Below are 14,303 nucleotides of genomic sequence, written 5' to 3'. Positions count from 1 at the left end.
AAGAAGTTCATGCTCGAGCCTTTCGAGCCTGAGTTTCCTGAGCCTCACCAGACGGTGTACGATGCCCCCAAGGGCAAGATAGGGGTGTATGTTGCATTCTTCATCTATGGGAATCTCAGGTTCCCATTGACGAAGTTTGTGTACTGTGTTTTGGAGAAACACGGTGTACACTTAACGGAGGTGCACCCGATGGCGATCGCAAAGGTTCGCCACTTTGAATGGGTGTTGAGCCCCGCGTCGACCGCCTGATGACCTTCTATTCCTGGAGATGCATCCAGGGCTGGTACACCTTGATCACTCGGATCAAGGGTTTGAAGATCTGTGCTACCGAGCGCAGTATTCGGTCTTGGAAGCATGAGTTCTTCTATATCTCTGCCTGTGTCGTCACTATTGCGATGACATTCAAGAACGGGAGGGCACTCCCCAACCTTCACGCCTCCAACTACCAGGAGGCGGAATGGTTTACCAAGATCTCCCGGATCCAGACTCCGTTTACCGCTTTGCGGAGTCTGGGATGGTGATGCTTGAGATGAGCCGGGTATGGAAGGATGCTGGGGCAGAGGCGCCACAGATTCCCATCGTCCTCGAATACGGTTCGAATTCTATACCCTATGGTATGCTCCATCTCTTTTTGCTGATTTAAGGTTTTTCTTCTAACTGTTTTTTCGTTTATTTTCAGAGGGGAACAACTTGCAGTCGGTTCTGCAACCGCGTGAGAGCGGTGGTCCCGCTCGGCTGGGTACTCGTGCTCTTGATGAGAACGAGTTGCCCATTTTGGAGCAAACGGCGGATAGGTTCGTGGAGGTCTACCCGCCGGGCCACGAGATTTTGAGCGCCACGCGGCCAGGTAAGGGATTTTTTAACCCTCGCCCTCTTCATGCTCAAACCTCTGCTGGAGTTTCCCTAATTTTATCATCTTCTGATGAGGGATCCGCAGATGGGCCTTTCTTCGTGAGGAAGAAGAAAGCTGCCGGCGTGAAGGGCAAGGCGAAGGTCGCCTCCACCGCCGATCAGGGAAATCGGTCCGACTCGGAGACTGAAAGTGAGGAGGCGGCGGGGAACCCTGGTGAGACCATTGTCATGGGGGTTGGGACAGCTGTCACCTCCGAGCAGCCAAGCGTTACAACGGTAACGGGCATGAAGAGGCCAGTTCCATCGGGTTCGTCCCCGCCCGTCAGAACCTTCAAGCTTAAGAAAACTCGTAAGTATACTTTTTATTTATCTTACCCGCAATTCTTTCCGCCATTGTTTTTAATATTTTGTTATCTTCATGCAGGCGTGGATGCAACCGCATTCCAAAGTGGTGCGGGAAGGAGCAGTTCTGGACACCCCGAGGCGATGACCCAGGCAGCTGCGCCTGTTTGCAGTGTTGGTTCAGTTGCTCATCCCGTTGAGGCAACTGTTCCAATTGTGACGTCATCTCCGCCGGCTGTCAGTGCCATCTTCACTGCATCCTTCACTGAGCCAGCGGTGATTTTTTCTGCAGGCTCCTCCGCAGCGGCGGCCAAGGTTATGAGTTCACCTCCAGTGAGTTCACCTCCGATGGTCTCTACCGCGGCGGCTTCAACCGTGCCTCTGGCACCGGCGACTACCTCGTCCCCGGCCGGTTCATCAGGTATGTTCAGGGTTGGGGCTTCTAGGCAATCTCTGCCTCCTTCCCATCTGCCTGACCTCTTGGATGGATATCCCTTAGGTTCGGGTGATGGGTTTGGCGGCTACCGGCCTGTTGTCGACCCTACAGGTGCGTAGGGTTATTTTGGCCTATTATTATTATTATTATTATTATTATTATTTTATATATCATCTTTTCCCAACTGTTTTTTGTTTTTGCAGTTTCGGATTCCAATGAGTTGTATGTTCCACGGTGGAACATCCGCCGGGGAACAACCCTTCGAACGGCTGTGGACTGCGTCGAGTGGGCGCGTCACGCAGCCCCAAGTGGTGCGTTGGGGGAAGCCATGTCTAGCTACTAGGAGGGTAGGCTGACGAATGAGCTTCGGATTCTCCTTGCCCGGATGCAGCCGCGCGTCGAGTTGCTTTGTCGTGAAAACGACAAGTTAAAGACGGCGCGTAGCCAGGAAGTGGCTCAGGCGCGGGCTATCCGGGAGGAAAACAGGAGACTTGCCGCCATTGCTGCGGAGAAGGAAAAGGCCTTCAAGGCCCTCGAGGTTGAAGTTCAGGCCCGGCTCGAGGCTCGTTCCAAGGCTACCCAAGCTGTTAACGAACAGCTTAGGTTGGCTAAGGAAACTGCGCGGAACGCGACCGAGAGGGCCACCAAAGCTGAAGCCATTGCTGAGCCTCTGCGCGCTGAGAATGAGGAGCTTAAAGCCAAACTAGAGAGGCTTCAGCAGGCTCATGATGCTTTGGCTTTAGAAGATGCCAAAAAACTCCAAGAGCTCCTGGACCAGAAGGGTATGCTTGACCGCACTTAGCGTAAGCTGAAGGGCGTTGAAGAGGCTGCTGCTAAGGAAGTGTTGCTTGTCAACCTTAACAAAAATGAAGCCGAACGCGCCCGTGACCAAGCTCAAGCTGCCCTCCAGGAAGCTCTGATCACTAAGGAATGGCTTCTACGAGAAGCGTTGTCACAGGTATGCGTAGCTTCATAATATCTTTACGCTTTTCTTTATACTTAGAAAAGTTTTTGATACATATATATTTCGTAGGTTGTGCATCGGATCTTCACGAACACATCTTATGACGATGCCATGAGCGCAGCCCTCAACGCTTCCCATGAGGATGGGGAAAAGGCTGGTTTCCTGCTTGGTCTGGGGTTTGTTGGGAAGGGCATCCCGCCTTCCAACTTCCCTCTTTGTGACGTGGACACTGAAGCTGCTTACGACCAAGCAGTGAACCAGTATGCTGCCTTCCCGCATCCGGTAGTGGAGAAGGTGAACGAAATTGCTGCTGCTGATGATGGGCTAACTATTCTCAAGGCTTTCCTTGAACCGCCACAGCCAACTGATGATGCGGGTTCAAGTGGGTTTGGAGGGAGTGGTCCTGAAGTTTGAACCTTGAGATCCCTTCTCACCGTTAGGATAGATTTATATTTCTGTAGGCGGGTAGATACCTGGCCATTCTTGTAATGTTTGAATTTTTTATGAAATATAAATGTTTGTGCGGGTAGGACCGTCACTTTCACTTAATGACTTGCTTTATAAACGTTATATGACTTGCTCATGCATATTATAGTTTAATTTGGCACTTGTTTTGCCTCATAAACAATATATGATTCGCTCATGCATACTTTAGTTTAACTTAGCAATTTTCCAAGTGTTTTGAATAAGTTAACCTTTCGACGCGTGGTTGTCAATAGGTTAGTGTTCAGCTTCCTCTATCATGATTGTGCGGGTAGGACCGTCACTTTCATTTAGTGGGATGGCCAAACTTCACCTATAACTGACTTGCGTGAAGGTTTTCCTCATCTTTTTAGAAATTTTCTAAGTGTTTTGAATAAGTTAACCTTTCGACGCGTGATTGTCAATAGGTTAATGTTCAGTTTCCTCTATCATGATTGTGCGGGTAGGACCGTCACTTTCATTTAGTGGGATGACCAAACTTCACCTATAACTGACCTGCGTGAAGGTTTTCCTCATCTTTTCCTTAGAAATTTTTACCGTTTTTTGTGTTTATGCGGGTTTTGCCGCCTTCCACACGCAACGACTTACTTCTTTCCATATTTATGCGGTGAATACCGGCATATCAGTCTGGAAAGTTCATAAGTATAAATGTAAGACCATCAGCGTCAATGTGATTTGGAGAATCATTTCCATTAGAAGTGGCTCTAGGCCTTTTCTTTACAAGTTTGGAATTGATCTACATGCTGCCTGTGTAATTGAGCTCCCTTCCATGTTCTTGGGATGGGGGTGTCATCTAGTCTTTCGAGCCGATATGCACCTGGTTCGGAATCTCGTTGTTTACGCAGTATGTAGTCTCCAACATTGAAGCTGCAGTTTCATCCGTGTTTTCCCCAACTGGGGTTCTACACGCATTAGCCTGCTTAGCGTCCATTACGCCACGAGGTGAGTGAGTTTCCCATTTCTGACGAATGCTTCGACGACGTCCTTCAAGGCTACGCATTCCTCCGTGGTGTGGCCTTTTGTCCTGTGGAAGTCACAGGATTTGCTTTGATCAACGTTTGGACGCTGTCGGATTATTGGAGCCTCTGGCCATGGGAGCCTCTCGGTGGCAAATATCTCGGTGACGCTTTTGGTGAGTGGCGTCCATCTGGAGTTCCGGTTCGACGACTGCATGTTATCCTTTCCGCCTAACCGAGGGTGCGAGCCGGATGAGCTGCCAAAGTTTACCCTTGACTGCCAAATACCAAGCTTCCTCTTTTTGTTTTGTCGGGCGGTAAGGACGTTGTTTTCTCTTGTTTTTTGAGTGTAGAGGTTTGTACTCTGGGGAGGATTTCTACCCAGTTGCTTTTCCGTTTCCGCGAAGCGTTTAGCTGCTGTCATGATGGCATCCCACGTGGATGGCATGCCATCTTTACCCGTTAAGGTGCGGATGAGCTCTGGGTCTTCCGCGCCCTGGATGAAAGCAGCGCGGACAAGATCTTCGCTAATAGTGCCCAGACTTAGCTTCTTTGAATTGAAGCGCGTGATGAAGTCTAGTAAAGACTCATCTTCCTCTCGGATGCAGTTGAGGATCGTCCATTGCTCTTCGGTATACTTTCTTTGTTGACTGAAGTGTTGGCTGAACTTTTGCTGGAAGTCTGCCCAATCGTAGATGTGGTGGACCGGTAGACGGTCAAACCACGCTCTGGCTGCCCCAACAAGCGTCATTTGGAACATGTAACACCACGCGGGTTTCGTCCAATTGCTGACGGTTGCCCCCGCTATGAATCTGTTCAAATGATCGTCTGGGTCAGATATACCATCATATGTGCCTATGTTGGACATTTGTTTGGCACTTTTCGGGGCAATTGCTTCCGCAATGTCCCTTGCAAATTTGGACGTTCCCGCATTTGCAACAGTTGGTCTGAAGGTTTTAGAGAAGTCACGTGGGTTTCCACCCGCGTTTTTTGGTTTAAAGGTTTCTCCAAAATTTCTTCTGTGGAAATCTGCTTGTTTACGCTTCCCTTTCGCCCTATGGCGCAGGTTTGCGTCACTGTCAGATTCTTCCCAATCTTTATCATACTCGCACTCATTACTCATGTTGAGCTGTTGTCGAGTGCTTCCGAATTCGTCAGCCTGTTGGAGTGAACGTAAGCGTTCATCCAACTCAGCTTGGAATTCCTTCTGACGTGCTTCCGCCCATGCTTTAACTTGATCAAGTGTTTTTGGCGGGGGAGCCTCGTCTGTTGTCTCTCCAACTGGGTATCGGTGAATCCCAGGGGAGGATTATTTACTGCACTTGCCCCGGCTTGGGTAACCGGGGTAGTGTTCGTAAAAATTGTGTACTCGCCGGTGTTCCCCCAGTAGCTGGGGTTGTGGTTACCGGAGTTTCTTGGTCACTCGTTGGCCTTGGCACCGGAGTAACATTAACCATTTTTCCAGAAGTTTTGAAAAAACTGAGAAAATTAGTTCTAGCTTTTATGCACGGATGGCGCCAATGAAGAAACACTAAGTGACCCCGGCAGATTACGGATAATCTTAGGGTTAAGTAGATGTTTCCCACGAAGGTTAGGTCCGGCAAAGATGGTTATTCTTCTGAGGACCTGCAAAACAGACACCGTGAGCTCGTCACTGAGAAGGGGGGGGTACCTCCTTGTGACCACCCTCCGGCGTGAGAATCAGACTAGATTGCTCTGAATATAAGTGTATATTAAGAGAAATAGCTAGAGCAGATAAGATATGTGATGATATATGATATAAGATGTGTTCTTTATACCGTTCCAAGGTGTTGGAGTATTTATAGCCGAATGTAGGTTTCCAAGCAGGTACAGCCAGCTGTATAATATTCCTTTTCTACCAACTGTGGGCTACGCACGTGCCGTGCTGGTGGTTGGTGGGTAGGCAGCGGCTGATAGTGACATGGCCGGCTGTGTACTATTCCTTTTCCACCAACTGTAGGCTATGTACGTGCCACGATGAGGGTTGGTGAGTAGGCAGCGGCTGATAGTGACATTTTGTACTAGAGCGTGCTCCTCTTCGTACTGTTGTCAGTGAGCTGTCACCCTGTGATGGGCTGCTTTGGTCAGATCTTGTCTATTTTGTCCATACCTTGGCAGGTATAGTACAAAAGATCCTCCAGAAGCGTACAGACTAGCTCATTTGGGCGGGAGTATTCCCGCCTTGCTCATTCCTTCTTCAGGTGACATTACTGAATTATTGAGAGTTAGTGCCTTGTGCGTGTAGCCTTACTATTAGTGCGGGTAGCCTTCCCTGATGGCTTGTATCCGCAGCTGCGGGAACAGGCGGGGTACTTCACCATTGGGAGGCTTTTCCTGCGGGAACAGCTGGCGTACTGCGCGTAAGGTCTTCATCTCTCTGAGCATGGTGGGTCCTGCGGAACCAGTTGGTCTTTGCGCAGACGTCCCTCTTCAAGGTGAGTCTTGCGGGTCCAACTGGGCTCTGCTGGGACCTACCTCTTCAGTCTCTTACAGATATGTTAATCTAACACAAAAAAGATTCGTGTAAGTAATAAATCTATAAGACCATGTGTTTTGTTGGAAGGGGGGGAGGGGGGCTTTAAGATGAAAAGAAAAGTCGTCGTATGGCGTCACTGACAGATGGGCTCTAAAGAGGGTGTTGTGGAGCTTTATGTAAAAGTGGTCGGAAATTGAAAAAAAAACATATACACATATAAATGGGGGGTTGCACCCAGTACCTACTCCACAAACGAAAGGGCTAAAGCTCCTATGTTATGGTGTTGGGGACGCTAAAGGGTGATGTGACATGTGGGGCGTTGAGGGGTTAATGCCCGAAACACATAGTTTAAGCAAGAATTGTTGTAAATTTTGGTGATAAATATGTTTTTCACTTGTTTAGGACACAAGTAATTATTCATGTTTGTTACTAATATAATTATTTTATGGTACGGTGTACGTTGTGCTATTCTATACGAGAGGGTCATAACGAATGTCCAAAACAGAGCTAAGATGTATGTACTATTGATGTTTTAAGTTGTGTAATTGAAACTTTTAACAGTGAAGATGAAGCTTGTCCCACAATAGTTGAAAGATAAACCTCGTGTCAGTTAATAAGTAGGAGGTTTTATAGGATAATATTCTAGTATAACAAGACAAACCACCTGACACACCCACGCACTTAACATTACGCCCACTTGTTATTCGTCTTTAGTATTTTTGAATATTTGATAACAAGTGTAGTTGCGTTGCAGGTTCGTGAGGCAGCTAGTTAAAGTCACAACCGATACTGTTGGACTTCCTGAACATCAATTCCTAAGATACTTAATTATATGGTGAATTTATGATTTGTCGTTTCCAGGCTCTTAAGTTTCCATCAATTTTAGTCATTATAACTCCATTCACAACCTCGGCTATAAATACAAGACACTTGTGCCTTGTTTAAATACAAGAGACGGGAACTCGTTCATGTGGTCGATCACATTAACATTCTGAAGAATTTATCGCTTTCTTGGTTCTGCTTACTCTTGTTATAGGTATTATAGATCAAACCAGGCATCATACCTGATGTAGCCCTCCGATTGAGCACTTTAGATCCATATAAACAAGCAGTATCTGACAAAATGGGTCTTGATCAAAGTCAAATTCCTTACTTGGAGAGCTTCATGTATAGAATGGCAACATCAAACACGCTAACATAAAAGGGTGTGAGAAATATTGATGCAGTTTTCCATGTACGCCAAAAGCATTTGGAAACCCTTGATCATGCTTTCTACCTATGTGAGGTCGCAAATTTGTTTTTGTCCCGAATTGGTTTATGGTGCAAATTACCAGTCATCAATGCTTCTTACGTGACAGAAATTCTAGGGTTTGTCACAAAGTTATCAATGTCTCCAAAGCATTAAAAGACCCTAAATGTAACCTTTACTATTACATTCGGGTGTTTATGAAGATTGAGAAACGATAGGGTATTTAACGCTAAAGATCCTTGCCCAATAAGAATTGTGAAAGAGATCAAAGTGACGTGCCATATTTGGATATAAAAAAGAAGCCAAATTGAACGCTTTAGATTAAGATAAACATGTAGTATCTTACATCTTAAATATAATATAAATAATTTGTATTCCATTAGTGCTTGTGTATGATGACGTTCTAGCATCTTGCTAGTTTTAAACATAATGACGATTTTACACAGTTAAAAATAACAGTTACAATAAACAACTTAAACATATCATAAATGAGTTCCTTAGATTCAAACTTAATATCAACACCCATAATTTATTAAGGGGAAATCACCAAAATCGCCACATTAACCACATGAATTATGAAAATAGCCGTTAACTTTTCTGAATTATCCAAATATCATTAATTGTTTCCAGATATGTCAACCCTTTACCTTCTGAAACATACGTAAACAATTATTTTCCTTCGGAAATCACCAAAACATACGTAAACAATTATTTTCCTTAAGTTTCCTCATCCTGCCCTATATGACGCAACACATCACCTTCTGAGCCGTCTTCTCCGACGTCTTACCAAAAACACAAAAAGAACCGTCTTCTCTGATATTTTACCAAAAACAAAAAAAAACCGTCTTCTCCACATTTTACCAAAAACACAAAAAAACTCATCTTCTCCCACACCATTTCCTCCTTTACCACCATTTCTCCCGCGCAATTCTCTCTTTCCACACACAAAAAAATAAATAAATAAAAATAAAACAAGCCAATATCTAGTAAGTAGTAACACAAACCAAAACCAACAAACTTAACAAATCCTCATTTACCTCATTTATTAATCACGTCTCACACAACCAACTACCCACACCAAATAAAGACAAAGCCACATCACCCAGCTAAAACCCACCCCATTTCCATTCTCAAATCCTCCCATTTCACCCATTGTTTTGAACCCGGCCCGGCCGGTCGGACCCAGTCTTTTTACCGGGCTGGGTCACTATATTTGGGACGTCTCTAAAAACCCGGCCGGGTTTTGCGGGTGGTGGTCAGCCCAGCGGATAAATCGGCAAAACCCATTTTTTTATTAAATCCAAAATGAAATATGTATGTCAAGATTCAAACTTGGGTCATTTGAGATACAGAAGCTTTAATAGTTACCCTATGAGCCAACCAACCAAACTTCACTGATATCTCTATTGATCAAACATAAATCATATATATTTAAAAATAATTGTATAAGACATAAATAAACATTAAAGTTTGTTATTATTATTATTTTTGGTTAATATTGTTTTTTACATGCATATGAATTATATATGTAGATAAATATATATTTAAATTATATATATGACGTCATCCGGGTCAAATACCGGTCCGTCCTTTCAAATCGGTCTGACCTTTGACCCGATAAGGCTTCCGGGTCAACGTCCGGGTCAGATCTGAAAACATTGATTTCACCACCTCCTCCTCACCGTCCTTGATAACGTCATAGTATTCACTTCTCCATTTGTAATTTCAGTATTCAATTCTCCATTTATAATTTCTATCACTCATTTCCCCCAAATCTCACCTCACCATTGATGATGAAGAAACTAAAAACCTATAATTACATGCACCATTTTCGGCACCCCACACACCACCACCACCACCCACCGCAAATGGATCTACATCTACCCATTAACCTTCACCTCCATCATCTTATTATTATTATTATTATTATTATTATTATTATTATTATTATTATTATTATTATTATTATCACTCACCACCCTCTACATCTCCACCACCCCACCGTCACCTTTCGTCTCCACCCACTCCCAACCTCTCTCTCCCGCCAACCTCCGCCTCGTTTAGCTTACCTTATCTCGGGCTCCAAACACGAGAGCTCCATGCTGAAACGAGCTCTCCTGGCGCTGTACCATCCCACCAACCGCTACGTCGACCATCTGGACGCTGAGTCGTTGGCTGACGAAAGACTTGAGTTAACCCACTTTGTGAACACCCATCCGGTTTTTGTAAAGTTTGGGAACGTCGTCATGATCACGCAGGCGAAACTGGTGAAGTATCGCGGACCGATCGTGGTTGCGAATACGCTGCATGCGGCCGCGGTGTTGTTGAAGGATGGAGGAGAGTGGGACTGGTTTATTAATCTTAGTGCCTCGGATTACCCCCTTGTTACTCAAGATGGTAAAGTGTTATCATGTTGTTTACATGTATGTATGTAGCTTCTGTATGCATGTAAACGAACCGAACGTTTGCCGGCGGTATGTTTGTATATTTAGCAAGTATTTTTGTAATTGCTCGAACGAACATGAGCACAAATTATGGTCGTTCATTTACGTTCGTTTTAATTTTAATAATGTGCTAATTGTGAATGTTAACGCACAAATTAAATTAACGTGCTAATTGTGAGAATCAAGTAGAGTAATTATATATACAAGTAGAGTACTTATGTAATTACTTTATGAAGTAATTACATAAGTACTCTACTTGTATATATAATTACTCTACTTGATTCTCACAATTAGCACGTTAATTTCATTTGTATTTGATCCAAACCCTATATATACACACACACACACTCACACACAAATTTGGTTTTTTTTGTTCAGTTATGTTCATTTGCCTTTGTTAATGTTTGTTCTATTTTGTTTAAGTTTGTTTGTGTACGTTCGTGAACCGTTTGTTTAGGTTCATTTAATTAAACGAATGAGCATGAACACAAGTTTTATTTGTTCATTTATGTTGTATATGAAAGTCTGTTTATGATCATTTATTTACGTTGGTTTAAATTTTAATAAATACGTAAATAGTTATATTTATATAAATACAAACATAAAAGGGGTTTTCTTAAATTATTTGTATATGTATATACATAGAGGTGAAATCTGGTACAAATGAAATTAGCCTACTAAACGTATAAATAACTAGAGTAATCATTATTGCTCGAACAATTTTGATTTTTGAACTAACTAATTACACTACATCAGATGAAAAAAAGTAACTCATAAACTGTAGAGTAATACTAGTAACTCTAGTTATTTGTACGTTTTTCACGTTAAGCGTTATTTGTATTTGATCCTTCACTATTTCGTTTATGTTTGCTTTACGTCTGTGAACCATTTGTCTAGGTTTTAAATTCTTTACGTTTTACGTTCGTTTAAATTTTAATAAATACGTAAAGTAGTTATATTTTAATAAACACGTAAGTCGTTATGGTCGTTCGTTAACATTTTAATAAATACGTAAGTAGTTATGGTTGTTCGTTTTACCTTCGTAATATAAACATAAAAGGAGCTCATTCAGATTACACGCATATGTATTATGTGTGTGTGTACCTACTTGGTTTTGTTTCGTCATTTATGTTCATTTGCATTCGTTTATGTTTGTTCTATTTCGTTTAAGTTTGTTTGTTTGTGTTTGTGTACGTTCGTTAACCGTTTGTTTAGGTTTTAATGAATAAAACATGAACGAACACTAACATGCCCGTTTTCTTAATCAACTAAAAATAGGTTCGATTATATATTCGTGTTCAGTTAAAGTTAAATGAAGGAACGTGAACATACCCCTGTTCATCTTGTTCGGCTCGTTTACAGGCCTAGGCTTAAGTTAAGTTTTTAATGCTTCATATTGATGCTGTTTTTATTTGTTTTAGATCTGCTTCATGCATTCTCTTACTTACCAAGGGATCTTAACTTTCTTGATCACACAAGCAAAATTGGATGGAAAAAGTGAGTGATTGTGATTCTTTTATTATGGAAATTTTGGATTCGGTTACCGAATTAGCAGTAATTTAGTGATTAAATGAATAGGCGTGAACGAGCATTGCCGGTTATAATTGATCCTGCGTTGTATTTGTCGAAAAAGGCTGATGTTTTTGAGATTACGCAGCGTCAAGACATACCTACAGCATTCAAATTATTTACAGGTATTCTATATAAGTATATATCATCTTGTTTTTGTTATACTTTATAGTCTGCAACATTACAATCAGGCCCGGCTCAAAGGGAGGGTGAGGAGGGCAATAGACCCAGGCCCACTCTCCCGAGAGGCCCATAATTGTTAATAGAAAATATTTATATTTTATGTATTATTTTATTTTAAAAGAATAGCATACAAAACGACTTGTTGTTTGAATGGAAAGAGTGCCAGGATATGATTTTAAAGGTCACGAGTTCAATTCTCACAAGTTGTGTTCTTTTTAATTTTTGTATAGAAAAGAAATTTCATTATTATTATTATTATTGTTGTTATTATTATTATTTTGTTTTGGTCCGTTGTTGGCTTTTGAAAGGCAACCCCATTTGTAAAAGTGTCAAATTATCTAAGAACGTGATTTTAGGGTCTGTTTTTTTACTCGTCCCAGTCCCCAAAATTTTAAAGGATTCTTGGAGACGGCCCTGATTACAGTATAACATATGTTTTGCATTTCAACTCAGGGTCTGCATGGATGGTATTATCTCGCCCGTTTATCGACTTCTGCATATGGGGTTACGACAACTTACCCCGAACCATTCTTATGTACTATACAAACTTCATCTCATCGCCCGAAGGCTATTTCCACACTGTTGTCTGCAACGCGGATGAATTTCGAAACACAACAGTCCACACTGATCTGCACTACATTTCATGGGACAAGCCGCCTAAACAGCACCCGCATTATCTCACAATGGGCTACTATCAGAAAATGGTCAACAGCAACGCCCCGTTCGCTAGAAAGTTTCATCAAGATGACCCGGTTCTTGATCAAATCGACTCGGATTTGCTGTTTCGTGGGCCCGGAATGGTTGTTCCGGGAGGGTGGTGTGTCGGGAGTGGGGAAAATGGGTTGGACCCGTGTTCTGTAACGGGTAATGTGACGTTGTTTAGGCCCGGCCTGGGTGCCAAGAGGGTTGGGGATCTAATCGGGTCGCTTTTGTCTAGTGGGAGTTTTAGAATGAAGTAATGCAAGTAGGGAAAACGGGTCGGACCCGCGTTTTGTAACGGGTAATGTTATGTTGTAAGAAGTTGTGAAGTTACGTGAAATTTGATAGGCTAAAATGATATGATATAATGATATATGTTGCATATAGGGTACAGTTTTGTGAAGTTATGTGTGCTTGGTTAACTTAACCGGGCCCACGCTCAAAATTTAAAACTGGGTCCTTACTCAACCGGTTTGTATCGGTTATGAATCGGTTTTGGTTTTGTTTTATGGGGTTTTTACTGGTTTGGTTCGGTTAACTGGTTAGGATTTGCACCTCTAATTCAACTTGTATACAATCAATTTTATGTATAGAGGAGTGATAGGGTATTATTATTAAATGTATTTTCAATTTAGGTTTGATAAGGACCAATACCAAGTAATCAAGTATATGAACAAATTGTTATACTTCAATTTAGGTGCATAAAAAAGCCGGTTTCGGTAATTAACCATTCCCAGAAAAGCCGGTTTCTTACTGATTCTAACCGTCAGTTCGTAACTGGTTTGAAAATTCAGGATACCCAATTGCTTTCTACCCGGTTAACCAAAAACCGGTTTTTGAGAGGGGTAAAAACCAGTTAATTAGTTTTTTTTCCAAATATAGCCGTTGGTAACGACATTATCACCATTTTTGACCGTTTTACCCCTCCCACTACTGGTATAAATAAGTATTGGGTGTAGAGGTGCACAAATTGTTTTTTTTTACCCAAAACCGAGTAGGAATCGGTTCCGAGTATAGTCAACAAAAGTCAAAACCGGGTCGGGTAGGAACCGGCTCCGGGTATAGTCGGCTATTTGACCGGTTTTTTTTTCGGGTTTCAGTTAGGGTAGGGTAGGGTCGGGTTTTGACCGGGTATTTCCGGTTCTGGGTACGACTCTAGGGAGAACTCTAATACCAGGTCCTACCCACGGGTCGGTACGGGTAGGAACCGGTTCCGGGTCAGGTACACCGGGGTCGGGTCCGGAACCGGGCATTTTGCACACCTTTAATTGGGTGTATTGGGTTGCTTTCTCAGTTTCTCTTTTGTTGGAGAGCGGGCTAAAATTTTAATGGGCCGTTTGGGCTGGGTCATTGGCCCAGAAGCATTGTAGACAACTTGTATTAATAATCACAAGCAAAGAAACCCAAAAATAGGGTTTTTTCAATACCCAGAAATAAGGTATTCAAATAGCCGGTTTTAGAATACGCAGTTCTTTACCCGACCCGAGCCCAATGCATAGGGTATGGTTTTTAAAGACAATACCCGGACACGAACCTGACCCGGGTATTACCGATACCCGATTTTCCAATATCCGATCATACCAAAGCTAGTCCATACCCGAACCTGGGTATTTGAAAAACCCCATTTGT

General features: G+C 42.8%; 1 pseudogene across 1 annotated transcript; it reads left to right on the top strand.

Annotated features, from left to right (window-relative positions):
• Positions 1-9,744: 9,744 nt before the first annotated feature.
• On the top strand, positions 9,745-12,943 carry LOC143565391 (beta-glucuronosyltransferase GlcAT14B-like; annotated as a pseudogene). Its single transcript, XR_013141061.1, has 4 exons — positions 9,745-10,176; positions 11,645-11,720; positions 11,802-11,917; positions 12,429-12,943. The product of XR_013141061.1 is annotated as a beta-glucuronosyltransferase GlcAT14B-like (transcript).
• The last annotated feature ends 1,360 nt before the right edge of the window (positions 12,944-14,303 follow it).

The sequence above is a fragment of the Bidens hawaiensis genome, unplaced genomic scaffold, assembly GCF_021521415.1.
Source record: "Bidens hawaiensis isolate Kalapana, Puna unplaced genomic scaffold, B.hawaiensis_p1.1 tig00022325_1, whole genome shotgun sequence".
Classification (NCBI taxonomy): Eukaryota; Viridiplantae; Streptophyta; class Magnoliopsida; order Asterales; family Asteraceae; genus Bidens; species Bidens hawaiensis.
This window is presented reverse-complemented; position numbering and strand designations above follow the sequence as displayed.